General features: G+C 48.2%; 1 protein-coding gene and 1 long non-coding RNA gene across 7 annotated transcripts in view; one reads left to right on the top strand and one right to left on the bottom strand.

Moving 5' to 3' along the window:
- SLC24A3 (solute carrier family 24 member 3) overlaps positions 1-14276 on the bottom strand; it is a 540914-nt gene that overhangs the window by 487634 nt on the left and 39004 nt on the right. The gene's annotated exons all lie outside the window — the stretch shown is intronic.
- The window catches only part of LOC143684160 (uncharacterized), a 34052-nt gene that overhangs the window by 935 nt on the left and 18841 nt on the right, over positions 1-14276 (top strand). The window lies entirely within an intron of this gene.

The raw sequence follows: 14276 nt of genomic DNA on the forward strand, positions 1-14276 counted from the left end.
GAAGTTCAGAGATGCACCTAGAAGGCTTCCAAAAATTGTCCACCTGAAGGACGAAGGCTATGACTCTCATTCCCACTAGGTGAGGGCTGACCCAGGAGCATTAACTCCCCCAAATTCCAAGCCACACTTTTGAGTGGGCCAAGTCCTATTGGAGAAGGCTCTGTGTCCAAATACAGGGACCCAGGTTCATGCTTTTGCCACAGGAGCCTGAGCTCCCAGAGCTGCCTCTCGCAGCGGGGCTGGAATCCTAGGAGGGCCGATCATATGCCCCAAGGGACACCAGATAATGTCAGCCACCAAAGGTGACCTTGGCTTCATCTTGAAAACAACTTCTCTTGAGGCAAGTGGGAAGATGCGATTGGTCCAGAGCCATGGAAACATAGGTTTTCTGATGTTTTTCTCTTCTCTTCTGTCCTCTCACCATGGAACTTGACACCAGAACAAAAATACCCTCTTGATGCTTCACAATAAGAGGGTCAAGACAGAGGAGAGGGTGGGGAGGGTGGTTTTCATTGAAGCACAAAGCCTTTCTCCTTTTTTCCTACTCTTTGGCCCATTTCTTGCATCTTTCCAAACTGGAAATTGAAACCAGCAATAGGAGAGTAACAAGGTCAAGTGGAAAGAAAGATAGGTCCCACGCCCTCTCAGGTTTCAGTTCTATGTTGGAGACTGACAAACAGGAAAGGAAAGACAGGGAGAGAGGAGGCACATGGGCAGGATACTGGGCACGCTAACCCCAGACAGGCTTTGCTGACATCACGTTGCTGCCTGTGCAATTTTCCTGATTCCAGACAATGAGCACTGATATCTAAGAGCAGACTTCCAATAACTTCCCCACTTGAAAACGATAACCAATAATCAGTATTTAAGGTTTGCTTCATCTCACTCTGTGCAGTTTACTCCTTCCATCCCAATCTGCTCCCTTCTCTCCAGGTGGAATTCTCTCTCCTGAAGTCATGCAGGCTTCTTGGCTCTGAATGCCATGAGATAGCCAGTCCTTCATGGACTCCTCTAGCCAAAGCAGTAAGTCCTCTGACAGAGAGCCAAAAAGAAAAACACAAAGGAAAAGGTTCTGAAAGTGAAAGAAGGAAACAAGGTGGGAGTGCGATTGGGGGTGGAGACACTAAAACGATGTACACACACCCACACGCATGCAGAAGCTGAGAGTGGCGATGTAGCAAGGGATTCTGGGAACGAAGGAGGGTGGCAGAGCTTCTGGAACCATGCCGAAATCACTCCATGGCAGAAAGATGAGTGGGTAGATAAAAGGGCAGGTGGGTCACAGTTACAGTAACTGGGGCTTACCAAATGTCCCTCGGGGGCAGGTATAATGGCATCAGGATCCTTTGCCTAAGATTCTTCCACCCCTTCCCAGTGGGCAGCAGTACAATGTTATGAAGGGTTGACCCCACCTTGACTCCAAGGATGGGCCCCATTATTTCAACAGAACTGAGGGATCCCCTTTTCTCAGTGATGGGTTCAGATAAGTCAATCTGCCCTGACTGTAGAAGGGATAAGCAGTCCCCTTCTAGTCAGTGAGATGGGAGGGAAGGTTTGCAGGCCTTCTGGGAATGAAGTCCACTACACTTCCCAAAGAAGCTGCTGACATCAAATTTCTCTCAGCCTGTGAAGAGGAGATGCCTGGAGCTGATGCAGCCATTTTGCCACTACGGAGAAAGCTGGCCTTGGGCTGGAGCTAACATAATGAAGAGAGGGAAAGCAGACACCACAGCTGGGTCTTTACAGACCTCTCCAGTCCATTGATCCCACCAGCCTCGACAGCTACCCAACCTACCAGTAGCATGTGCGGATACCCCCTCCAAATGGGTTAAGGGTTTTCCATGTTGGCAGCATGAAGTGTTCTGAATGAGGTAGCTGACTGAGTCTTTTGTTAAGAAGATGAAAGTATTGCTTGGAGAAACATCACACCTTGGTTCAAATTACTGTTCTGCAACTTTCTACCTATGGAACCTAGTACTGCACGGACTTCTTCCTCCTTCCTAAAGCTGGTCCTACACACTAGTGAACTGCCCCATCTATTAGCTTACCTGGACACAAAAATATTGAATTAGAAAAGAGACAGCTCCTCACAGTCCCACATCCAACACCCACCATGCCAGGGATCTAATATCCTTCAGGTCAAAACTGGTTCGTTCTGCCGAGTAAGTCACAGCACCTGCCACCTTCCCATCTTATTCCTTGACCCCTTCATGGCAGCCTGAGGGCCAATTCTAGGGGCTCTTGCCTCAAAATGGCAGTAAAGAAAGGGGGTACAAGTGGGAAAGGATACAGCATCCCCTGAATAAATCCCACCTCTTGGAGAGGATTTCTTGTCTCAGTCAAATTCAATGAAAGCCACAAACAGTGAAGCACATGTTGGCATCTGTTTAATAAGCAGCGAAGAGTACCCACAGGGCTGTGGGCTTCTGGGGGGCTGCGGACCTCGTCCCCTTGCCAACTCCTGCTTCCAGGACAACCTGATTTGGTTATAGTTGGAAACACATTGACTGGGTAACTTGAGTCTATCTCATTCTCTCCAATGATGGCAGCAAACTGTCACCCAGGCCCAATAACAAACATGAAGTCAGGGGAGCTGATCAGACTGGGGACAGCAGAGCCCAGGTAACCATGATCTACTGTACACGAGCACTCACAGTGGTGATGACAAACAGGCCTTCTCCAAAGGCTCGCAGAGAAAGCAGTTTCAATCTTTTGGGGGAAGCAATAAAGCAGAAAATTCTATTCTACCAAAGCAAACGTCACAACGTTTCTCACGAATTTACAGAGAGGATGCATAGAGTGTGAACAGAGAAGATTTTTCTCTCTGGTTCTTTTGGTTTCGGATCAGGATGGTTCATCTTTACAATAACTACAGCCCTTGCTGCTACTGCTATTTCTGCCTGTGACACCTGTATAATTCCAGCAATACAACAGATCTATCACCCTGAGCATTACGTGCTGGGCTCTGTGCAAGGTGGCTGTGTCATCATACTATCTGCACCCAGCGTATGCCTCCCACGTGCACTGCTGGGGCTACTTTCGAGGCACCTGTTTCACATCATCCTTGCAATGGCCTTTGAGATGGGCATTATCTTCATTTCCTAAATGAAAACCAATGGCTCAAAATCCAGTTTGGAGACTTGCCCAAGGCCACAGGATAAATGTGAAGTCTCTGCTATGCATCAGGCCACAGGCAACGCGACCCTCACCTCAGCTCATGGTTTCCTGGCAGAAGAAAGGTGCTTCCCCCTGGTGCACTGCTGGCTTCTGAGCAGCACAGCCGGCCCGGCACCCTCACCTTCTCACTCCCATGCCAGGCATTTGTCCTTCATCTTCTACCGCCCTGAAGTCAGGACATCTGGAAACTTACCTCGGCCTCACTCACGAGGCTGCTTATGCACTCTCCCCCTCGAGGTTCCCATTTGAGAATGAGAGAACTGGGCTGTTCTTTCAAAAGGAAAATAAAATATGTCAGGGACATCATAAAGAAATGATACCATGGCCAAAAACGTGTTGTAAATATAGCAAAATGTTTACGGTAGAATGTAGGTGCTGGGTGTCTGGGTGCTACGTCTTTCCATGGATGTGCATGTGTGAGCATCTGCCACATGAAGCACTGAGGGGAAAACAACGCTGCAGAAGGATCCATGCGTATGTTATTATGGACACCACCCCACCCCCACCATGCAGTGTCTGGGAGGGAAACTGAGAGAGGCCACCCTGCAGCAGCAAGCACCAGGGTCAAGTTCGGCGTGCACAATCAGCCCCCAGACGTGGGCCCCACTGGAGTGCGGCAGCCGTGCGGTCAAGCTCCCAACTCTGCATAACTGGAAGCCCTATGGGGTGCTGTCCCCCTCACAGCTCTGCTTCCGGGCGCCATGGAGCCTGACCCCAAAGGTCTCTGGGTCCCAGGCCTCGCCCCCGAGAGGGCGGCGTACCAACCCAGCCGTCAAGGGAATTGCCAACACCCCTCGGATGAGCACGTGGTGGTGCCGGGGCCACAGAAGGGCCTATTTGAGAACTGACGCCCAGTGGCCTCTGGAGCCTTCACTGCCAAGGCGGGCACAGAACCCCACAGCACCAGCCGTCCCTCCACACCTCCTTAGCTGCCCACTTGTTCCACTTGCTCTGCCAGAACCGCCGTCTTACTTCTCCCGTCTGTGGTCTGGAAGGCAGGAAGGCTAATCTTATGTGTCAACTTTCTAGGCAACAGCATCCAGTTGTTTGGTCAAACTCTGGCCTGGATGTTACCGGGAAGTTAGCTAATTAACGGGAGTAGTATGTGCAGTCAGCTGACTTTAAGTAAAGGAGATGGCCCTGCTAGAGGTGGGCGAGCCTCATCCATCACCTGAAGGCAGGAGGAACAAAAAGCTGAGGTTTCGGGAAGAAGAAACTCTGCCTCAAGGCGACACCATCAACTCCTCTTAGAGTTGCCAGCCTGCTGGTCTCCCCCCTACAGATTTCAGACTTGCCAGCACCCACAATCATGTGGGCCAATTCTTTCCAATAAATCTCTTAACATACTGTGGGGGCTTGGAGTTACATAGCCCAGAAAAACATGTTTTAATCTTAATCCATTCCTGTGGGTATGAAACCTTTGTAAGTAGGACCTCCGGTGAGTTTTCTCCAGTTAATGTGTGGCCTACCTGGGTCAAGACAGGCCTTAATCCTATTTTTGGGAGGCCTTATAGAGAAGGCCATAGAGCGAGACACCACAGGGAGCAGCCAGAAGCTGGAAGTCAAGAGAAGAGAAGATGCCACCATGTGCACTGCCATGGAATGAAAAAGCCAAGGAATCCCCAAGGATTTTCAGTCAGCCTGAAGACATACCGAGCCCAGGAAGAAACAAGCCTTGTAGCCTCTGAAACCATGAGCCAGTAAATTACTGTTGTTAAGCCAATCCACTGTAGGGTATTTGTTTTAACAAGCAAGAAACTGAAACCATATACACACATATATATGTGTATACATCCTGTTGGTTTTTTGTCTCCGGGAAGCCTTCCCTGACACACAGGGTTTCCTCTCAGCAGCAGAGCCATGTCAGTAAGCTATGCTCTCCTGGGAGATCCCCAAAATAACTCTGTTCAAAGCCAAATTATCTTCCAGTAGCTACAGTGTCATCGCTCCTTGATATATTACAGCAAAACTCACCTGACCCTGATTTAATTGTGAAATGGAACCTCTCCCTGCACTGATTTAAAAATGGAAATCTTCTAATGAAATGGCTTCTTTGGTGAATTAGTGCCAGAACAGGGCATGGTTTCCACCGACTTGTTTAGCGCCCCCACAAACCCTCTGTTTTCTGAAGCAACTGGCCTTCATCTAGTTTTCTGCATTTTGTGCTGCATCTATATGGTTTCTACCAAATATGAGCTCCTGGCCTGCTTATTTTTCCCTTGGAGATCTTCACAAATCTTGTGTTTGGTGGAAAAGCTAGAGAAACGTGCAGTCCCCCTTGTTATTTTTTTTTTAATTACTATTTCTCTGTCAATCTAATTATCATTTAAATCATGGTTTGGGTGTTTGAGTTTGCCTTGTTTCCTGAAAAAAATATTAAAAGTAACTTTCTGCAAAGGAGCTCACTTTCCCTGCCCTTATGCATTTCTGAAATTGGCAGGAATGGCTCAAGGAGCAAGAAGCAGCCTGTCAAGAGAGAAGAGGTGACAGCTGCTGGGGAGAGGGTGAGACAGAGGGTTCTGCCTTCAGTGATTGGCAGCTGGGTCTTCCCCAGACCGTGAATGCTCCTGCCAATTGTTTAAATGAAAACAGGTAAAATTCTCTAGGAACGTTCCAAACAAGAACCCACCCAAGTGCTGGTGCTAAAGCATGCAAGGATTCCCAAGGGTTCATCACCCCAGGACTGAGAGGCACTCACTGGGGACCCTAAGAAATCAGGTTGAGCAGTGAAGGGAAAGACTTCCCTCTCCATGGAAAGACAAGTCATCATATTCAGGGGCTCTTCTGCGGAGACCCAGACATGCCCCAGTTCTTTCAGGAAACTGGTCTCTTCACAAAAGGATGGAAGTTTGACTTGGGAATTTTCCCTACAGCACCAAGCAAAAGGCAGGGAACAGAATCAGCGCTTGGTCAACATTTCCTGGAAGACTAAAGTGCTGCTTTCCAAGCACACCTCTCGCCCTCTCTGGAGGTGAAACTGGGGACCAAGATCTGTGTTTTGACATGGAGCCTTCTTTGAGAATAAAAGACAAACACCTGGTCTCAAGCTGGGCCAAATGGGACGTGAGGATGGTCCCCTGCTCAGCTGGGCTCTGGTTAAGGCCTTTTGCCACTCAGGGAGCTACTGCCTGAGACACTGTCCACCCCTCGGCTGCCACAGGCTTAGAGCCAATCTCCCGAGAGGAGGTTGGATTGAGGAACGCACGCGCTTCGTCTCAGACCGTAGATTCATAGAACAGCCCTGTCTGCGGTTATGGACCACTCTTGGCAGCTCACCATGGCTGGACAGGGTGAGGGTCCTGGCTCTCGAGCTCAACTTGTGCAAATCTGTGCCTCCTTCTGGGCTTTCTATTTAAAAATTGAGTTTTGCAAAAATATATATATATTTTTAAAGGCCTGAATGAACTTTTTTTCAAGTTGGGTTTCAGCCATGATAGTAAATGAGTCATCAGAAGTAAAAACCTGGGGATCATTTCATGGAAGAATATAATTTTGGAACTGGAAAGACCTTCAGGGAATATGTCAAGCAGTGCTGTCCAATAGAAATATAATGCAAGCCATGTATGAGATTTCAAATTTTCTAGCAGATGCAGCAGAAAACTAAAAACAGGTGAAATTAATTGTGTGATATATTTTACTTAACCCAGTATATCCAAAATACTATCATTTTAACATGTACCAAATATAAAAATTATTTTAGCAGCTTTATTGAACTGTTATGTATATATATATATATACACACACACACACCATATAATTCTCCCCTTCAGAGTACACATTAAACAGATTTTAGTGTATTTACAGAGCTGTGCAATCATTACCCTATTCTAATTATAGAATATGTTCATCACCCCTATTAGTAGTCAGTCCCCAATACTCCCTCACCTATTCCTAGGCAATAACTAGTCTACCTTATAGTTTGGCCTAGAAATGGAATCATACAATAAACGTCATTTGCATCTGGCTTCTTTCCCTAGCATGAAATTCTCAAGGTTCATCCATGTTGTAACATGCGTCACTACTCCATTCTATTTCAGTGCTAAATAATATTGCATTGCATGGATAACAAATTCTTAATGAACTATTTTACATCATTTTGCATTCGAAGCCGTCGTGTATTTTATACTCCAGCACATCTCAATCCATCAACCTCATTCACGTTCTCAGCAGCCCCCTGTGGCTTCTGGTTCCCAAATTGGACACCACGGATCGAGCCTACCTTCCTTTAAGAAACTAAATAAAGCCCAGGAAGGCTAATCTCTTGCCCAGCATCACGCAGCCAGGCAGTGGCCAATCTGCACCCAGCTTATGGCGCCACGCTCCTCCTCCAAAGCCCCGGGCCCCTGGAGAGAAGATGAAGACCCATCAGGCAGAACAGACCTCCATGGGCATCTATTCCCCTCCATGAATAACACTGCCAATCGTGCTGCTTTCAGAGCCAGGACACGGGTCTGGGAGGGACATGATGGGGCAGCTCAGCTCCCTAAAGAAAGCATCTCTGGGTCCCACAGATGAGCGGACACCCAGCAGCTATCGCCACTGACAGGCAACACAGATGAATCACCATGAAGAGTCATTTAAGTGCCCTGGGGCCTGAATAGCAGGGACAATATCTATTCCTTACTTCACAGGGTAGCTGCTGAGATGAGAATCAGTCACGCCTGCTTAGGCCCCCCCTCTTTGTTAATGAGAGGCAATGAACTTCCATCCCTTGTAAATAATCGTGTCCCATGGACCCCACCCAGTAGTATTTACTGTTTATGAGAAAGGACAGGTTTATCCTCTCTCTATTATGTTGAATAATAATAATAAGTAGTAATATTGCAGTTATTAGGCACCAGATAGTCTTCTTACTGGTTTACATACAATAGCTTTAATTCTCAATTACCCTGTATAAATATTATTACTGTTATCCACAATTAAAGATGAAAAAACCATGGCACAGAGAGGTTAAGCAACTTACTCAAGCTCACAGAGCTAGCAAGCGGCACAGCAGCATCTGAACCCAAGCAGGCTGGCTTCAGAACCCAGGCTCCCCTTGAGAAGCCTGGGTACATCACAGTTGCCCAGCTCACACCCTGTGAGGTCCCTGCCTCCTCAGTGAGTCCGCAGACCTCCCAGCTCATGCCTGCATACTCTCCAGAATTGCGCTTTCCAGCTCCAGAGAACATTTGTGGCCACCCCTGCCTAGATTTCCCACGCCAGAGGCATGAGTCAAGAAGGCAAAAAATTATTTTTTCTTCCTTTTGCTTATGAGTTATTACTTGTCATCACGCTTGCTGCACGAGCCACAAGGGCTCGGGTTTATTAAGTTGGAAGGAAAGCTGCTGAGATTGTTGCTGGAGAGTGACAGATTCCACAATGCTTGGTTCGCTGTTTTTGCCCCCAAAACTGTGTCCCTCTACACCCACCAGCTGCCTGAAATGTTTTCTGAGAAATCCCAGTCCAATACAGCAAGCAGTCCAGGGAGCACGGGAAAAGGAGTTTCCCCAGAGGTGAGCTTTCTCGTCCCCAGGTTTTGTTCACTGAAGAGTAAGCGGGCTTTCTACAACCTGTTTCAGAAGCAGACAAAAGGAGCCCTCTGAGCATCTGGGTAACTGTCCAAAGTGGGTCAGGCCATGGTAGGGGTGGGAGTGGAAAGATGCCAGGGCACCCAAGCAGGGTCACCCATAGGACCACAAGAGGTCACAGTGTGGCCATAATTGGGTACAGATATGTTTAGTTTGGTTCGTGCAAGTATTGCAAAAGTTCCCCAATTTCATGTTAGAAGCCAGACTTCTGGCTTCTCTTGAAAATCTCAAAGACTTGGCAACATGGGCCTGAGCTCCTGCCAGGTAGGTGCTGCAGGGAGAGTCGACACCCCCTGGTCGGGGAAAGCTCCCTGGTGCTCTCCACAGTCCCCACCACTCCCTACTGCCTCACGTCAAGCCCCCTTCTGTCATCGCATCAGCTGCCCGGCCTGCACAGGCACTGAATGGGTGGCTAGCCTGCCACAGGAGGGGGCTGCGGGGGTCTGGCCTAACGAATAATGCCTGCTCTCCTGACAAGCGGCATCTGGCCATGCTTGGTGCTTGGATTTGCCATTGGCTTGTGTCCCTCCTTCTCTGTGATGCCTTCCCTCACTGCACTCTGGCCCCTTTTCTTCTGTGCCCTCCCACTCCACGGCTGCTCTTGCTCACATTTAATTCCATAACATCTGACCTCATCTTGTTTATCTCTCCCATGTGAATGCCTCATTTCTCCGACCACTCCATAAGCTTTCTGAAGACAGCGCCGCTTCTTACTCTTTTCTTGGCTCCTTTGCCTGCCAAGATGGTTTGGGCCCCCAGGAGTTAGTTACTCAGTGAAGACAATGGGCATGAGGATAAGGGGCTCTGGGGGACCCCAGAGGTGGGTGAGGGGCAGACAGCACAGCCCCACATAGATCTTTGCGGGTCCAACCCGTGCCCAGAACTCAGATGGGCACAGAGGATGTAGAAGACTGGGTTCCTTCACATCAAGAAGCTGCTGACTCCCAATGAACAACCCTGCAGCAGTCAGAGGAGAAGGGAATGGGCACACTAGGAGACATGAGGGCAAAGGAAGTCCAGAGGATCCCAGCCTCGCTGCCCGGGTCCCAAGGGCTGCTCTGGTGCTGTGCAAGGACGAGGCTTCAAGAAGGGTTCACTAGGATGCACCCCACAAGCCTTCATCAAACCCTGGACACCAAAACAATCTCATGCCCCTCCTGATGGGAAAACGCGTTAAAATGACTTCCTCCTACAACTGACAGCGGCAGGCCATTTACCCTTAGCAGGTCGGTCACTGGTTGAGACTTCCAGGACCTAACTTGGGTCTCATCAACCCCAACAGGCCCCCAGGGGATGTGAGGCTTTAGGTGTGCCCCCTCCTCCACCTACTCCTCCGGGAAAGGGCAACCAGCCCATGGACCACCAGCGCCGGCCCATGCTTGGGTGACTCCTGTAAACGATTCCATTCTCCTGCTGCCTGGGGCTCTGGGAGGCCCGGCACTATTGCCTAATCCCGTGGGAAGACACGGAGCATCCAGGACCGACTCCAGACGTTTCCACATGACCTTGCTTCTCTCCAAGAGGCAAAGTACCTATTGCGTAATTATATAAATTTAAGGGTACAGGCAGCTCCTCCGGTGAGATTGCAAAATGCAGTACCACCTCTTTTGTGACTTTTTTGGAATTTAAGGCAGGGCTATCAACACGTTCATTTTTTAAATGCATGTGGCTCCCCAACTGGAGGCTCTATGGGGGATCCAAAGAAGTTTATAGTGGGAGAGCAATAAAAAATCATTGGATGAATGAATGGATATGGGTGGAGTTCTCTCCAGGCCTGGGGAAAGATCTGTGGAATTGTTCTCTGCCCAGTTCCCAGAATCCAGGGAGATGAAACCACACACAAGGAAAGCACCAGGACAACTCCAGAAGGTGCCTCCATTTCAATTTAAGGCTTTCCCCCCTTTTCTTTAAGCTACAAGAGGGCAGAGGTGGAAAAAGGAAAGAGGACAGTTCTGATCTCCACTTATTGGAAAAGATGAAACAAAACCACTCTGTATGAAACAAAGTTGGCTGATTTCAACAGATGACGGCAATGATTAAAATCAGCCATCAGGGTTAATTAGCACCTATTACCTCGAGTATATTATTAGCACTCCTTTCTCTTCTTGCTCCAAGCTTTGGTTGCAAAGACTTTGCTACCCAGAACTGCTGGGACCTCCCCGCCCCCGAAGCTAAGAGTCTCCCCCATGTAAAGGTCACCGAGTTCAAACTGCCCCATAGCTGCCCCTTCCATCATTGCATAGTTGCTGGTTCCGCTTCAAAACTGGTTATTTAAGCCCCCCCACCTCTTTAGTCTTCAACACGTGCGCGTCTGGGGTAGCATTCGCTTTGGCCGGTGTGGTCCCCTGTGCTGAGCAGAACAACGCCTGCCCAAGATGGTTGTAAAAGATAACAAGGAATTTATTAGGAGCTACACACAGCGCTCTGTGTTTTCTTTGATGGAATCAACCACCGCCATAAATTTCAAACCTGCACAGCAAGTCTGCAACCACCAAGAATGCAGCCTGGCCACGGAGAAAGGCCTTTGGGGTCTATACATCACACAGCATTAGGTGTTCAGAATAGAAAGAATCTGATCTGGGTGATTTTTTTCAAAGTGAGCAAAGTGAGATAAGATGAACTCTGTCCCCACCGTCTGGGAAAAGCGCCTGGCGCAGACCAGCTGCACTGGGTGCTGTCGAAGGCCGGCCCGGTGCCCCCTTCCTCCCCCGCGAGTCCACCGGCAGCCCTGCCCCAGTTCCCTGCTGACGCTTCCCAGCTCAATGCCCGCATCTCAGCTTCTCCGCCTGAGGGCTTTCCCTACCACCACCGAGAGGGTGACCGGCACAGAAGGAAAACAGGAGACGCAACGTGGCAGATTTAATTCTGGGGGGACGGGAGGGATGGGAGCAACCTCGACCAGCGGGGCCTCGCTCTGCCCTCCTGCGGGACAAGGGAGATGCGTATCCCACACGGCCTCACAGACAGTTCCACAAGGGTGAGCCTCAGGGGCTCACACCAGCACCTGCTCATGGATGCACCTTTTACCGGCTTTTCCCTCCTGCTCTTTTTCATTTACCTCATTCTCTCTCTTGTACTTCTTGGGATAGCCCCCTTGAATCCGATTTCTTGTCTAAGAATCTGCTTTGGGGGAAACCCAAACCAAGATACCAGCTAAACAGACAGGATTTAAAATCATGAGTTCTTGTTTTTCTACCATGTCGGTGGTTTATTCCAAAGGGAATGCTTCAGCTCTCTCTTTCTAGGCTGCACAGAGAAAGAGTGGGCACAGGGAGAAGGCCAGAGGTGGGAGGGGCACCTCTGGGCCAACAGCAGGGAGTGGCCACACTGGCCTCTCAAAAGCCCACCAGGAGCTGTACCAGAGCTTCCCCAGACCAGGCAACTCTAGAATCTCTTTGTTCTCATCACCTCTCATTTATGGGATGAGATGATTTCCCACCAGAGCACCAGGCAGAATCTTCATGGGCAGCAACATGGCATAAGGCAGGAGAACAAATCAGTTATCAATAAGTGATGTCTGTAATGAAAGCAGGAAGGGGAGTGGTGGCCAATGTGCATTTATCTACACAAAAGTGCAAGGACTCTGGAATCAGACAAACTAAAAAAATAAAAATTCACCTCTACCACTTAACCGACGTAAGATCTTGGGCACGTTCATTTCTCTGTCTGAGCCTCAGGTTCCTTAAGTATATAAATGCCGATAGTGGTTCCTATCCCATTCAGCTGTCATGAAGACTGCAAATGATCCGTGAAAGCATCTAGCACCCTCCTAGCTCAATAAAACATTTGTTTTTGGTTTTGTTTTATTTTTTTTTTTTGGCATGGACAGGCACCAAGAATTGAACCCGGGATTTCCAGCATGGCAGGTGAGAATTCTGCCTGCTGAGCCACTGTCGTACCACCCTCAATAAACATGATTCCCGTCAACACCAGGAGCCAGAGAGCTCTTTTATACAAAGCATTTTGGATTTCTCAAGCAAATAAATTATTTGGCAAAAACAACTTTATGTATATAATGGCAAATACTCTCAAAAGGATTTTAAAACTTTTAGAAAAAGCTCTAGGATCCGAGCCTCTCCTTTCTGGCCCCACCTCTCTTCTAGTGGAATTAATTCTCCAGACAAAGACATCTGATTATAAACATGCTCTAAGACCCTTTCAAGCAGAGAGGTCGTAACTCCCAGGTCAATTAAAAACATGGAAGAAAGAAGATGCTGAGAAATGTCACTGGGTTTCATGAAACATGCTTTGAATAATTAACCAGCAACTATGCAAGTTGAGACTGTGTCCATCAGTTAATTGTTCTCTTTAGAAAATGGACTGACCCACTTGGCATACCCAGGTGCAGACCGGATCCCAATCTCGGAATCTGATGCTCCCAACAACATGTGTGTTCTAGCAATCAAGATAGTGGAAAGTTGTGCAAGCCACAAGTAACTTCAAAACCTCATGCACATGGCAGAACCAGTGGTTTGGAAAATACGCTGGAAAGTTAACTGCCCAAAACCAAAAATGAGAGCAATTTAAGGCACTTTCGGCCAGGAGTGCTAGTGCTGGAGCCTAGCACTGTGCCCAGCAGAAAGGACACTGAACCTGTGGTTGTCCAGTGATTTAACAAATGGGCCCCTCCCCTGCACACAAGATAACATAAATGGGGAAGGTGGCCTTTCCGATCAAACACGAGATAAGACAAGAGTCAGGGACCCAAGGGGAGGTGTGTATCTCTCCTCCAAGGAACAACTTTCCAAGCATGCCAAGGACAGGCAGTCCTTACTTTGCATAACTCTGACAGGCCTACATTTCAGTGCCACTTTTTAGTTCAATAACACCACTGGCCCAACGACACGGCTCGCCTTTCAGTTACTCAGGGATATCAACTGCGAGTAAATGCTATAAGGACACACCATGCTGCCAGCTCCTCCATCCATACCCACCATGTAAATAACAGTGGCCAATGCAGCAAACTTCTCAAGGGTTGTCACCAGGCATCTGTCATTCAGTCCACCAGCAGACAGCGAAGCATGCATTTGTGCTGCCTTCTGGTCTCTCTGTTATAGCCCCACAGGACACTTCACAAAAACGGATCATCGAAAGGGAGACTAGGCCAACAAAGATGAAAATGCAGAAAAGAAATCAGAAGTGATAATGCTGGAAATGGCATTTGACTAGAGTTAAATGGAGTTTTATGGAGTTTAATGGCATTATGGAACAAAGAAGCTGACCATTGGAATGCTTGACACTGCTGCCACTCAAAAGTCTGTTGATCTGCAGCCAGAGGAACTTCCTAAAGGCCAGCTCCTGGACATAAATAAGGAAGGCAGCTGTGACAAAAAAAAGATGAAGATGCCCCAGAGGAAGTAACATCAGCAAAACTTCACATTAAAGGAATATTTGGAGATATTTTATGGCATTAAAAACATAAAGGATGAAATATTGGAAGCTGACCCAAACTTTGAAAGGAGTGCAGCAATTCTCCAAGGATTAGGAAAGACCAAACTACGCTTGATAGGTTTTTTCCAAAGAAGCAAA

Source organism: Tamandua tetradactyla, chromosome 1 (assembly GCF_023851605.1).
Source record: "Tamandua tetradactyla isolate mTamTet1 chromosome 1, mTamTet1.pri, whole genome shotgun sequence".
Taxonomy (NCBI): domain Eukaryota; kingdom Metazoa; phylum Chordata; class Mammalia; order Pilosa; family Myrmecophagidae; genus Tamandua; species Tamandua tetradactyla.